Genomic DNA, 15,129 nt, shown 5'->3' on the forward strand with positions numbered 1-15,129 from the left:
GTTGCAAAATAAATGAGTTGTCACTGCGTAGGGTTCTGTCAGTTTGAACATTGTGCTGATTTTATTAAGAATTATTTTCTTGGGGCACGTGGGTGGCTTGGTCAGTCAAGTGTCTGACTTTGGCTCAGGTCATGATCTCGGGGTCAAACCCTGCGTCAGGCTCTGTGCGGACAGCTCAAGCCTGGAGCCTATTTCAGATTCTCTGTCTCCCTCTCTCTCTGCCCCTCCCCTCCTCACACTCTGTCTCTCTCTCTCTCTCAATCAAAAATAAAAATAAACTTAAAAAAAAGAATTATTTTCTTAAAATTCCCTTACATTTATGTGTTGTATTCATTTTATTTGGTCAGCATTCCAACTAGTTATACATTTTCCTCCACAAAATAAAAAAATTAAAACCAAAGAAAGCTACAAGATGATAGAGAACATAAAATCTCAATCTGGAGCCTTGGAGGTAACAAAATAAAGAAGCTACACCTTTCTTGCTCCCTTTATTTCCTGGAAAGTTTTAGGGCTCCTATTCAAATTGTGTGAATTCTCACCTGAGCAGTGCTGTACGCAGATGGGTGGGAAAAGAGCCAGCTCCTTCTGGCAAGGAGCAGGAGCAAGCCTACAGGCAATTTGATCTTTAAGCCAGACTTAGATAAATGAGAAACCTATTACAAACGGGAAATCTTCTGAGAACTTGCTGGCTATATGCCGTTCTCCAAACAGAGCAAAAGACAGCAGTGGTATAAACAATGGAAGCAAAAGGTTAAAGAACAAAAATATTCGAATAAAATCCCTTAATAGTGCCTCCACTCATGCAAAGTAATCAGAACTCTCCCCTCCGATGCCTCATCTTCCAGGAGATTGACGTCCCCACCACATGCTCTGTTACCATCCCCAACTTCCAGGATTCCTTGGTTCTTTCATCAATTATCACAATCTTTTTTTCACTCAAGTTTTCAGCTGCACGAGGGCAAGGACTGTGTCTCTTAGTCGCAGTTATAGCCCCATTACATGCCTAGCACAGGGCCTGGCAAATAGTAGGTACTCATTCAGATGTTGGATGGGTAGATGAATGGATGAGAGAAAGAAATTTGGAGAAAGGTATGATCAGGCACACAGGCAAAGGGAATTTAACTAAAAAGTTATCCTTAACTCCCACTCCCTCCAACCTAACTTTGACTCTACAAAAAATTATGGGCTCATTAAGAGAAAAGAGAGAGAAAATGTAAAGAGGAAATAGAGGAAAATACCATGATAACGAGATGTAAATTAAACTATGGAAAAAGTTGACCAAATTGGTTCTTTAATATTTATCCTACACCCACACACACACTTCTAATACACACAGCTGTCCAACACAAGGCAGATATTGCCACAAAGAATGGTTCCTTTGAATAGATTATATAAATTAGAATTATCTAATTTATTTGCATATTATCAATAATATGCAAATTTCTGCATGTCCCATCCTGAACCTGACAGTGAGCCCCAGAAGAAACTTTCCTAGGTGGTAGCACAAAGCCAACCACCTTTGAGGTGGATGAATTTGCATTTTATTCATCATTTTCCATCTGGCTCTTTAGTGCTCTGGTTGCTGAGTAATAACAAGCCTAGAAGCTGAGCAAGAAAAGCAAGAAAAAGAGGAAGAGGCCCAGTTTATCTAGAAATTGACTAATACACCTGTAAGAACATAGACAAAACCACTGCTTATAACTCATTTATAACAGCGCAGCAAAAATGGAGCCACAGAAAGAGATGAATGGAAGAATGATGTAATATGCAATAGACATCACTGCCGCTGGTCAGTGTCCGTGGTCCTCCTCTTCTAGACCCACAGAGGACTGCCTTGCCATCTCCCTGTGCTGAACTTACATGTGGCCATGTGATCTTCTATAATCAACAAAATGTGCATGCAAGGGATACAGGTCACTCCTGGGTAAGGCATGTAAGAGCTGGTGCATGATTCTCCATGGTCTTCTCTCCTTGCACCAGCTTGCTGGGTGGCACTCCAAGTGACAGAGTCTCCACCAGCCTGGGTGCCAGAATGAGGTTATGTAGAGTACAGATCAGCAAACTATAGCCCCCAGGTTGGCTGCCTGCTTTCATAAATAAAGTTTTATTGGAATACAGCCATACCTATTTGTCTATGTATGCTTTCCAGTGACAATGGCAGAATTGAGTTGTTGGGACAGAGACTATATAGCCTGAAAGCCTAGAATGCTTACCAAATGGCCCTCTAAACAAAACTATGCCGACTCTTGATACAGAACACTGAACCTCCACCCACATTTATTCGAGGAGGACATGTAGGTTGAAGGGAGAGACAGGCCTCTGTTATTTTAAAATAACAAGAATTGGGGGCTTATTTGTTACTCATATATAACCCAGGTTATTCTGACTGACACAAAACCCTCAAAAGAGAAAACCACTCAATTCGTGTGTATGTCATTAATAGAAATGTATTGTCTAAGCAAAGTACCTGGCACAGTGTGAGCACTTGAGTAGTAGGTTCTCATTTCTTTATTGAACATTCCCCACTGAAAAAGGAGACAGAACATTGATGTAATCACAAATGGACTACATGTCAGCTCCCTCAGAACACACTGCCTAAAAGTGGTGGCTTTTCAACAATTTTTAAAGGAAAGACGTTGACATAGTAGTTATTAAGATGTTATTAGAAGTTATTAGAAGAGGCAGAGTGAAAGCAAAGGTGAGTCATGAGCTGTCAGAACCTGAGGCACGTAAAGAAAGAGGCAGAGTGGCCCCCTTTGATGTGCTGGCTCCTGGGATGCTGGAGCCTGGCTATACATTTGAAGCAGAGGTGAAAACATTGAACTGGACTCATTGGCTTCAGTGATGAAAATGATTTTAAGGTTTTGAACGATAAAAAGAAAGTTTCTTTTTTTTTTTTAATTCTCGAAGAAACAAAGGTAAGGGAATATTTGCTGAGTCTCTCATAATACCAACATTGAACACCATTCTAGCTCTTACAATGATCCAGGCACTGTTCTGAGCACCTGACACATTTCAGCTCTTATAATTAGCACAATCCTGTAAGTTGGATGTTATCATTATCTTTAGTTTACTGACAAAATGGTGAAGTACAGGGAAATTAAGTAGCTTGCCTGAAGTCAGCTATTAGCAAGAGGTGAAGCTGAATTGCAATGCAGATGTTCTGTGCCCAGTGCAATGACTCTTAGCCATCTTGCGGCATGTCCAAAGGCTTTGCCACTGGACTTGAGACAGAGTATGAAGGCAAAGATTCGTTGCTAGGCTGCTGTGTTCACTAGGGTACTTTTGGCTCTCTGTATCAGAATGCCCAACTTGAACTGGCTTAAACAAAGAAGAAATTTATTACTTCATGTAATAGAAATCAAGAGGAGGGGCAGCTGCAGAATTGGTCAAGCCACTAGTTCATTGATGTCTCTTGCCTTCTGATTCTGTTCCCCACAGGGTTGACTTCACATCAGATTAGTTGCTGTTATAGTCAGGGATGGCAACCAGTAGCAAAAGGTACGTATGTGCCCCTTTGTTGCCACCCAGATAGAAACAAATCCACCCACCCTCTTCATTCTTTCTGGGCCAAATTAGCTCCACATGGGGGTAGAGGCGAAAAGTGACCAGGGCAATGCCACCCACTGTTCGGTTTAGAAAAATTAGGGTTCTTGGAGTGAGAGAAGCAGTCAATTCTCCTGAGGCAATCTGGCTTCATGGCAAAAGTACTTAATACCTAAATCAAATTAGGGTTTGTTTAGGAAGGAGGATTGGGGTTGGAGGGGTAAACAACCAACAGCATCCACTAGCAGGTGTCAGCTGAAGTGCAACCATATTTGCCAACTTGACTGTCTCTGCCACCCTTTCCCTGGGGATCCTTCCACAGACTATATTGAGGTGGTAAAATTCATGCTCTCATTGCATCATGAGTTTGAACCTTAATCTTACTATATGTTGATGGAGAAGCTGCTTAAACTCTTGAAAGGCTCATCATTATATAGATGAACAATGACCAGACCATATATAAAAATAGAAGTCTGACCAACAGTCCGCAGCAAACAGCCCAGAAAGCCAACCTATTGCCTATAGTAACCAGTCCAGGAAGTCAGACCATTATCTCTAGCAAGCAGCTCACAAAACCAAATAATACCTCTGTAGCAATTGACTTCAAATGGCCAGGACTTGGTTGATATCTGACAACTTCCATAATTATTGCCCCCACTTCCAACTTAGAAAGAAAAACCAGAGAAAGCCAAATACGCTCCCATAATCAATCACATAGGAGGATTGCTTCTAGTTAGCTTGTCCACAGCTTCCCTATGCCAACAGCCTTGAAGCAAGGCAGACCTGAAACCATCCCTTTTCTCCACGGAAAAGTTTTCCCACCCTTCTACTTGCCTTTGAGTCTCTGCCACACGCAAGTGATGCAGGCTGACTCCTTTGCTACAGCAAGTTCTGAATGAATAGCCTGTGCTTGTCCTCATTTGGGTCACCTTCATTTGTTTCCACACTCTCTATGCTAGAGTGTCTTCACCTATAAAGTGGGGATAATACGGGCGCCTGGGAGGTTCAGTCGGGAAGCATCCAACTTTGGTTCAAGTCATGATCTCGTGGTCCCTGAGTTTGAGCCCCACATTGGGCTCTGTGCTCGCAGCTCAGAGCCTGGAGCCTTCTTTGGATTCTGGGTCTCCCTCTCTCTTTTCCCCTCCCCCACTTGTGCTTTGTCTGTCTCTCTCTCTCTCAAAAATGAATAAACATTTAAAAAATTAAAAATATATATTTATAAAATGGGGATAATAAAATTACTGACTTCAAGGTGAAGATTAAATTAGATTATGTATCAAAGCCCTTAGCATGTTAATTCTTAAGGACTGGAAATTATCTCTTGAGAAATAACTGTTCATTTGACTATTTGGTGGATTCGTTTAAGAGGTCAAAGAAACTGCAGGGATCACCATAGGGCATGATTTAGCAAAGCCAAATGCCTTGTGGTCTAAGCAGAAAAGGTCCAGGATTACAGGGGTGTTTTCCTATGAGAAGCTTTTGCCATACATTTCACATGAAGTGTCCCACGAGTGAGTCTTTGTGTGTCTTCACTGACCTCCGCATGGGCTTCTCAGGACAGTGAGACTGGCCTGGATTGGGATGAACCAAAGATGCCCAGAAGATCGCATTGTTTGATAACTTCCAGGGCTCACACTATACCTTCCACACAGTAGGTTGATAGTAAACAGTTGTTAATGGACTGATTGAATAACAAGTGCCATTTACCACTGCTGGAAGTTTGAGAAATAATTTGACCTGCATGTGCAAACTATTTGCATGTAGTCGAAGAAGCCAGAATTTTAAGGATCTATGAAGGAAATACCTTCTTCGGTCCTCATAAATATTTCGCACCACAGAAGTTGTAATTCATTACCCTTGCTGAAAGGAAGACACGAAGAAATATGAAGAAAATGTAATGAGGAAGAGGAAGACACAAAGGGAGAAAGAGAGAGAAACACACACACAAGAGGATGAGATTTTTTTCTCATTTGTGTTATGAGACACATGAACAAGGAAGCGAGAGGCTTTCATGGGAAAATGTCAAAGGACAGGGTGGTATAAATATCTTATGGAGAAGGAGGAGAGAAAGGTGATTTATTCCCTTTATATTAATTAAGAAAACTTCTGGGGTGCCTGGGTGGCTCGGTCGGTTAAGCGTCCGACTTCGGCTCAGGTCATGATCTCGCAGTCCGTGAGTTCGAGCCCCGCGTCGGGCTCTGTGCTGACAGCTCAGAGCCTGGAGCCTGTTTCGGATTCTGTTTCTCCCTCTCTCTCTGCCCCTCCCCTGTTCATGCTCGGTCTCTCTCTGTCTCAAAAATAAACGTGAAAAAAAATTTAAAAAAAATTTAAAAAAAAAAGAAAACTTCTAAGTATTTGTTGTGTGCATACATCCACGTTGTAGGTTATTCTGAGTATAAGGAGTTAAATGCCTGAAAGAAAGGTTAAAAGAGCAAAGGTGATGGGGCGCCTGGGTGGCTCAGTCGGTTAAGTGTCCGACTTCGGCTCAGGTCATGATCTCACGGTCCGTGAGTTCGAGCCCCGCGTCGGGCTCTGTGCTGACCGCTCAGAGCCTGGAGCCTGTTTCAGATTCTGTGTCTCCCTCTCTCTCTGATCCTCCCCTGTTCATGCTCTGTCTCTCTCTGTCTCAAAAATAACTAAACGTTAAAAAAAAAAATTTTTTTTTAAAAATAAAAAAAAAAATAAAAGAGCAAAGGTGACAGTAATTATGGTCGGGGCAAATTCAAGGTTACAGATCCTTTTTCCCTCAAAGACCTCTCCAATGTCAAAGAATGTGAATAAGTTTAAGACAAAGTCATGTTAATCATACTGATTCAAAAAAATATAGTGAGACAGCTGCCTGGGGTAAGTGGGTCATAACTAGGATTTTTGAAAATGATTCATGGGGTCCCCCAGATTCATAGGGACCTCTTAGAGGAAAATCTGAGAGGCACCCCACTCAGCCACAAGTCTGGACATTTGCAAATACGTGAGCAGCAGGGGACTGAGCAGGGAAACCACCACTTTGAAGGTGATCATTGTAGCCTCTGGTGGACACTGAAAGCTCAAAGAGATCTCCTAAAAATTAGTCTTTGATCATCTATAAGAGAAAATAGTGAGGAATCAAAACAGCCTCATTTCCTTTAAGTGATAAAACAGTGAGAAACAATGGGAAGGCAGAAAACTCACTATAATCTTCCACTGTATGCCTTAAGCAAGAAGGATTTTTTTTAAAGCTCAGACCTGATGTTTCAACAATTTCCAAGCAGATGTTCCCTCTGTAGGCTAGGTTGTGTGCTCACTCACTGATTCTCCATTTGGCTCTATTACACTAATAACCCCACAGAGAGCCCTCCCTTTTCATGCACAGTGAAGCGGTGACTTCTCATTCTCCATCTCTCCAGGTGAAGTTGGATGCTGTTTAAAAATGCTCTTGACACCCAGGAATAGACCCACACAAATATACCCAACTGATTTTTGACAAAGGTGCAAAAGCAATTCAATAAAAGGCCGAAGAAGAAGAAGAAGAAGAAGAAGAAGAAGAAGAAGAAGAAGAAAAAGAAGAAGAAGAAGAAGAAAAGAAAGAAGCCTTGATCTAAACCTTACACTCTGTAAAAATTAACTCAAAATGGATTACAGACTTAAATGTGACATGTAAAACTATAAAACATTTAGAAAAAAACATAGTAGAGAGTGTTTGAGGCCTAAGACTAGGTAAAGAGTTCTTAGATTCTGCACCAAAACACAATCCATAAAAGGAAATATCAATAAATCAGGCATGATAAAATTTAAAATTCTTGCTCTATGAGAGCCCATGTGAAAAGGATAGAAATGAAAGAAAGAAAAGATACAGACTGAAAGAAAACATTTGCAAATCACATACATAGCAAAGGACTAATACCTATCATGGGTCAAGAGTTCTCAAAACTCAAGAGTTAAAAAAATCCAATTGGAAAAGGGTCAAAAAGACACTAATAGACATTTCACCAAAGAAGATATATAGAAGGCAAATAAGTTCATGAAGATGTTCAACATCATTGGACATTCGGGAAGTGCACATTGGAACCACAAGTGAGATATCACACCCCTACCAGAATGACTAACATAAAAAAGTGATCATACCAGGGGCATCTTGGTTAAGCGTCTGACTTCAGCTCAGGTCATGATCTTACAGTGTGTGAGTTTGAGCCCTGCATCGAACTCTGTGCTGACAGCTCAGAGCCTGGAGCCTGCTTCAGATTCTGTCTGCCCCTCCCACACTCATTCTCTCTCCCTCTCTCTCTCTCTCTCTCTCAAAAATAAATAAACATTTAAAAAGTGTTTTAAAAACTGATAATACCAAATGCTGGGGAGAATGTTGGGAAACTGGGTAACTCATACACTGCTGTTGGGAATAAAAAATGATACAGCCACTTTGGAACACAGTTTGGAGGTTTCTTATGAAACAAAATATGCAACTGTCTTTTGATCCAGCAATTGTGCTACTGAAGTATTTATTTCAGAAAAATGAAAAACATGGTCACACAAAAACCTGTATAGAAAATATTCATAGCTTTACTTGTAACAGCCCAAACTATGAATCAACCCAGATGTCCCTCAATAGGTGAATGCTTGAACTGTGTTCCAGGGGCGCCTGGGTGGCTCAGTCGGTTGAGCCTCCGACTTCAGCTCAGGTCACGATCTCACGGTCTGTGAGTTCGAGCCCCCCGTCGGGCTCTGGGCTGATGGCTCAGAGCCTGGAGCCTGCTTCCGATTCTGTGTCTCCTTCTCTCTCTGCCCCTCCCCCGTTCATGCTCTGTCTCTCTCTGTCTCAAAAATAAATAAATGTTAAAAAAAAATAAATAAACTGTGTTCCATACACAACATGGAACACTGCTCAGGAATAAAAAGAAGCAGACTACTGTGATGGCGGTACCAACAGGGGTTGGGCTCTCTAGGGATTTATGCTGAGTGAAAACAGCAGATCCCATAAAGTTACATAGTGGACATTTATAGAACAATCTTTGAAATGACAAAACTTTAGAAATGGGACCAGATCAGTGGTTGCCCTAGATGAGAGCCTGGGGAGACAAGGGAGGTGAGTGTGGTGATAAGAGAGCAATAACAGAAAGGATACTTTTGGTGTTGAAATTGTTCAGTCTCTTAACTGTGGTAGCCACAGACCTACACAGGTGATCAGATCGTATAGAACTTAACACACGCACACACACACACACACACACACACACACACACGAGCAGAAGTAAAACTGGGAAAATCTGAATAAGATTGGTATTTTGTGTCAATGTTAATATTCTGATTGTGATATTATATTATTTTATAATATAGTTTATAGTTTAGCAAAAGGTTACCATTGGGGGAAACCGGGTAAAGTGTACAAGGGATCTTTCTGCCTTGTTTCTTATAATGGCATGTGAACTTATAATTACCTCAGTTCATATATATATATATATATATATATATATATATGTACATGATTGAGGTAGTAACAACCAAACTAACAATACATGCCAGCCTCCTAAACCAGGCCATTTTAAAGGTAATTCTGAGGGGCACCTGGGTGGCTCAATTGGCTAAGTGTCCAACTCTTGATTTTGGCTCAAGTCATGATCTCAGGGTAGTGAGATTGAGCCCTGTGTCTGGCTCCATGCTAAATGTGCTTAAGATTCTCTCTCTCCCTCTCTCTCTCTCTGCCTTACCCTGCTCTTGCTCTCTCTCTCTAAGAAGAAGAAGAAGAAGAAGAAGAAGAAGAAGAAGAAGAAGAAGGAGAGAAAGAAAGAAAGAAAGAAAGAAAGAAAGAAAGAAAGAAAGAAAAAAAAAAGGTAATTCTGACCATTCAAGATATTTGTATGTTCACTCTGAGGCTGTGTTCCTATCATACCCAAAGGAAAATGTTCTTTTCTTTTTTTAAATGGTTTATATTTTTATCATAAGGGTACTATTTAATTGTAGAAAACATGAAAAAATATAGAAATGAAAGTAAGGAAAATAAAATAAAATCACTTCCATTCTCACCACTGACAATAACTTGAATAGTATGCCTTTAAGAGCTATGCCATAATACAATTTACTCTTGGTTTTTGCCATGTTTGTATCATAATTAATTCTTCCATGCATATACTTTTGTAAATATCCTTCATTTCTTATCATATATCCTTTTTAAAGGAATTTATATTTTATGAGTAACACCATTACTATACATATAAATATGATCAGGAGACTGTATCAAGGCCAGTACCCCAGTTATATCATGCTACAGCTTTGTATTTGTACATACACATACAAGATGGTTCATCTATCCTCGTGCATAGCGCTCACGAGCATTCCTGCTCCTCGTTTTGGTTATCACTCTGCATCCGTGGTCATGTAGGAGGTCGGGCCCCCCAATATCTGTTCTAATCCCAGAGGCACCCAGGAATATCTCTAGTGCTGTTACTCAGATCGCTCCACTAAGGGTGTATATTCAAGGAGAGGCAGAGAATCCTTCAATATCTATTTAAGACTTGGAGATTGTCCCTCCTGGACTTCTGTGGGCTTTCCCACACCTCTCAGCTCTGAGAAACATGTGCATTCAACAAACTTCCTTACTATAAAAGGAAGGGGAGAGAAAGCCAAAAAAGCACTTGCAGAGGGTTCAATTCTGCAGCCCCTGCTCAGTCTCCATTAGTGGGGAAAGTCTTATTTTTTTGGCTCCGTTTGTGCAAGTCCGTAATGGATTTTCCTGGGCAGGAGGTCATAGACCTGACATTTCAGAAAGCCTCCAAAGAAGAATTCACTGGAAAGAACACCCTGCATAACTCAAGCGACAACAAAAAGAGTGCATGATTATATATTTCTCAGTCTTCAGCATGATGGTGCCACAGAAGGGCAATAGTCTTTCTCAGACTAAAAGAGGTAAAATAGGAAACTCTGCATGCACAAAAGCAAGTGTGCTATTCCTTCCATTGAAGGAGAGGTTTTTAGCATCTAGCGTAGCACCTGGCAGGCCCTGGAAGCGAGAATCCTTTCGGTGGAAAATCCTTTCTAGTTGAAATGCTTTACTTGCACTGCTAATGTGACAGCCTTGTCTGGAAACTACCTAGGTTTTTTTTTTTTCCCCCACACTTCACTGAATTGCACTTCATCTGTATTTTTCCTGCTGCATATCAATGGATCCTTCTGTGGTGGAGAGGGATGGAAGGAGAAGAGAGCTGACAGATTGAAGAGATGCTGTTTTCTTTCCTGTCTGTAGCTGTCTTCTCATTCAGGGTTTGATTCTCTATGAAATCAGAAGTGAAACTCTGCCCTTGGCAAAAAGGAGCCAAAACTCTCGCCAGGATACACCGTGGTTGGCATCCACTGGTGGAAATTCAAGGCCAGCTCATCAGTTTCCTCCCACAGAACCGGGGCAGATATTCAAACAGATTGGTGCCAGGCTAATTTCAGACATGATAGGAAACAGATTTGAGCAAGCCAGAATTATTTTTTTTTTTTAATTTTCTTAGACGAGAAATAAAAACAAAAAGTTAGGATGTTATTGGGAGCACAATGAGAGGAGACCAGTACATCTAGGGTAGCTTCAGTTACTCTAGAAATAGAGGCTGTCAGAAGAAAGAGTTCAGGTCTTTATACTGTCAGTGCTCATGTCAGGAGGGCACCAAAGTCAATGTATCCACCAACGGGAAAGCAAGCAGATTTGCTAAGAATAGGGCTATTTTCAAGGAACAAGGGGTTTCTGCTCAAGGAGCATATTTTTCCTTCGTGACAGCTATGAATGCTGCCTCCATCGCTGTGCTAAAGAGGGCAGAAAGGGCAGCATGCTGTGTTTCCATTTGGGTGTGAACACAAGATCACAGGAAGAAGACCTCTGCACCAATCCTTCAGAGTTGTTTAACACAAACACTTTACAGACAGTCCCTGACTTACAATGGTTTGACTTAGATTTTTCTGGTGCAAAAGTAAAACACATTCAGTAGAAAACCGTACTTCGAATTTCGAATTTGATCTTGTCCCAGGCTAGTGATATGTGGTACGATACTCTTGACTTTGGGCAGCACCGTGAGCCATAGCTCTTGGTCAGCCCTGCGATCATGGGGGTAACAACCCATATGCTTAAGACCTTTCTGTACCCAGACAACCATTCTGTTGTTCACTTTCAGTACAGTATTCAACGCATTACGTGGGATATTCCACACTTTATTATAAAATAGGCTTTGTGTTAAGTGATTTTGCCCAACTATAGGCTAATGTAAGTGCTCTGAACACATTTAAGGTGAGCTAGGCTAAGTTATGACATTGGGTTCGTTAGGTATATTAAATGCATTTTCGACTTAACGATATTTTCAACTTATGACAGGTTTATTGAGATGTAAACCCATTGTGAGTCGAGGAAATCTGTAGAATTAAAGAAAGGCGATAACTCTATCTGACACACTCACCTCTGTTTATTGCACTTCCCCTCTGTATCATATTCTTTTTCATTTCCAAAGACCAGGGCTTGCTTCCGGAAATGTAGATTCTCATAAAGTTCACTTTGATTCAACAACAATTCTGGCTAGTATTGTTTTCAAATTTTGTGTTCCAAAACCAACAATATTGCTTCAAAATTACATGACATCTTTTCTTGAATGTTCTTAAAATAGCTTCTAGACATTACCTCATGAAACCAACACCATCAAAAATCGTTGATAAAGGCAAAAGTGGGGGTACCAACAACTCTCCCCCTTCACCTGCCTCATGACATTGTGGACTGAAGCCTGAGATGGAGGTGGGCAGTCTCTTTTTTCCATTTTCCACGTGACTTGAAAGTGTCACCTAAGCGTTCTAAAGCTCATGCTTCTCATCTGAAAAATATGGCGGCTGAGCCAAATGATTATCCCAGAACTTTCCAGTCCTGTGAGTCTGTAAAATTTTGAAAAGAGGAAAGGTTCTCATTAAGAGAAGTTGAACACTGACTTGCTATACCATTAAGGAGTGGGTTTAACTTGGGGTGCCTGGGTGGCTCAGTCAGTTAAGCATCTGACTCGATTTTGGCTCAGGTCATGATCTCACAGTTAATGAGTTCCAGCCCTGCGTCAGGCTCTGCACTGACAGCATGGAGCCTGCTTGAGACCCTCTCTCTCCCTCTCTCTCTCCCCCTCCCCTGCATGCACATGCTCTCCCTCTCTCTTAAAATAAATAAATACACTTTAAAAACAAAGGGGGTTTTAACTTTAAAATCAAGCTTTATTTCCTCGAAGGGAAAATGAATATACTAGGCCCGGTTTATGTGCCACCCAGATCCACTCCTTCTCACCTATTTTCCAGAGCCTGGCTTTGGAAGGCCAACCAGGAAGGCCTAGCAGCCTCCTGCCCATTCTTGCAGACTTAAGGCCTGGTAGCTGATGCTGGAGTCATCACCACAAGCTGAGAAGCTTTAACAGACACAGCTAACTGAGGAAGACAGACACTGTGACCACACACTGCCTGGATTGGGCCTTCGGAAGCTCCAGTGGCTTCCTGGAGGCGGTATTGATGCCACTTGACTTGGGGGGAAATTGACACAATGGATGAATTCTGACCAATGGGAGACAAGAAACGAGAGACCATCTGTGCTTAAGTTGTTTGCCCTCCTCCTGCTCCCCACCCCCCCAGACTGTTCCAAATGCAATTACTTTTGTATAGTACCTCTGGAGATGTCTGCTCAAGACTGAGCAACTAATGTGTTTGCAGTGAAGCTCTGCCTAGCTTGGTCATGAACTTCCCTGTGATGACTCTTCCTCCTTCCCTGCATTATTTCTCTTTTTCCCCTGGGATTTCGGCCGAGTGTTAACATAACAACATTTTGCCTCAGGTCCTGTTTTCTAAGGAATCCAGGCCAAGACAGTGGTACAAGGAGTGCCCTTAGAAAGCAGACCTTCAGGATAGAATTCTGGGACCCCATATATGGTGGTAAACTGGGCATCACTCATCCCTGGAATGCACTGATGTCACAGTTGCTAAAATGTTCACCTGGGTTTAATTGGCAAGATATTGGTACGTCACGTGGCTGCTGTCCTTCATCAGTAAAGGAGAAATGATAATTATAAGGATTGTCTTGTGGGATGGCTGCTTTTGATGGCACTGGAAGATTTGCAAAAAAGGAATTAACAGGCTCAGAGAAGCTAATTGCCCACTTAAAGCATGCTGTGAAAGCCAAAGGGCTTCTACGCAGCTTGTCTCCTGCAGATGCAAGAAACACAAGGAAGAAAATCATGTCCAGGATCACATGTTCTGGATGGCAAACCTACAAAGGAGACAAAATGCACAGCCTCCAAACGCTCCCATGTCAAAGTGAGAGCCCTAATAGGGAAGGAGCAGGAGACTGAGACCTGGAATGAGCGCATATGAGTAGACAAGCCTGATCATTGTGAAGGTCCAAGAGTCCAGGCCCCTCCCGGCTAGCAGAAACAGCCCTTTCTCCTTCCCCAGAAGAGAAGGACTTCTACTTGTCCTGAGACATTTCAGTGATCTCATCTGAAGTCTTATATGAGGACACTTGTGCTCCTCAAGATCTGCCCCGTTGGCCAGGGGAATGCCTTGATCCACACGGACCGCCGGTGATGGAAGATCAGGACGTTCCCAGCAGTGAGATGGATAGGCAACCCGCTAGAATGTCGGATTCTCTCTCTCATTTTATCTAACTATATTTACGTACAGAGGAAGGGCCAATTTCCATGTTGCCCAGAGGAAGAAGGGACCTGTAGCAAGTTCAGGCTGCAGTGAAAGCTGTCCTGCCACGCAAGCCATATGACTCATCTGGTTTGAAAGTTCTAAAGGTGTCTGTGGGTAAGAATATTGTATATAACTTCTTAAAAGTCTCATTAGAAGAATCATAAAACAGATACTTAAAGATTTGGGAGTAAAGGCCATATCTTTTGTGGGAGAGAACAAGTCCCTACTTAGATAGCATGACAGTTTTCACAAATAAAAATTTAGTCCTCATCATGGAATACCAAATGACTATGAAATAGAGCTGCCCGTCGTGAGCTGAGTGTTATCAGATCCACCAAGTCTAAGGCCACATGGGTATGACAGTAGTCCATTCCAAAATGGAAGGGGTACATTCAGGATTAGACTGAAGTCAGTCCAGAACTCCTGAGTAAATTATATAGACAAGCGGCCCAGGTTCGTTTCCCCTAACTCTGTTGTACCATTACCTTTCCTTTACTCTACATCTATGGCATCACTGGGGATTCCCTGTGGCCAACTGACAGAGGTAGGAAGGACTTGGATATGGTTCACAAATATGTAGGTGTAATATGTTGGTCCTAGCCAGGACTGAGCCACTACCGTACAAAAGCCCTCCTCGAGACTGCCCCAGAAGGCAAGTGGTTAAAAGAAATCTTCCCACTGGGCAGATTTAAGAGCAATACACGTGATTATCCATTTCATATTGAAGGAGAAGTAGCCTGAGGAAAGGATATATCCTGACTCCTGATCAGTGGGAAATGATTTGATAAGATGATCAGTACTTACGAGGAACAAGGCACAGAGACATGAGACAAGAATGGCCAGCAGAAATGTATGTACATAGGCTAATGGGAGTGAACACAGTACATGCAGATCTTTTATCACATATTAAAACCTACTAGAGATCAACTATCT

At 41.9% G+C, this 15,129-nt stretch overlaps 1 long non-coding RNA gene across 1 annotated transcript in view; it reads right to left on the reverse strand.

Annotated features, from left to right (window-relative positions):
- Positions 1–12,805: 12,805 nt before the first annotated feature.
- Positions 12,806–15,129, reverse strand: part of LOC132671543 (uncharacterized) — a 28,774-nt gene continuing 26,450 nt past the window's right edge. The window contains exon 6 of the long non-coding RNA XR_009607139.2: positions 12,806–13,059. This is a non-coding gene — a long non-coding RNA (uncharacterized LOC132671543). The remainder of the gene's footprint in view (positions 13,060–15,129) is intronic.

The sequence above is a fragment of the Panthera onca genome, chromosome C1 (genome assembly GCF_046562875.1).
Source record: "Panthera onca isolate mPanOnc1 chromosome C1, mPanOnc1 haplotype 2, whole genome shotgun sequence".
NCBI classification, from domain to species: domain Eukaryota; kingdom Metazoa; phylum Chordata; class Mammalia; order Carnivora; family Felidae; genus Panthera; species Panthera onca.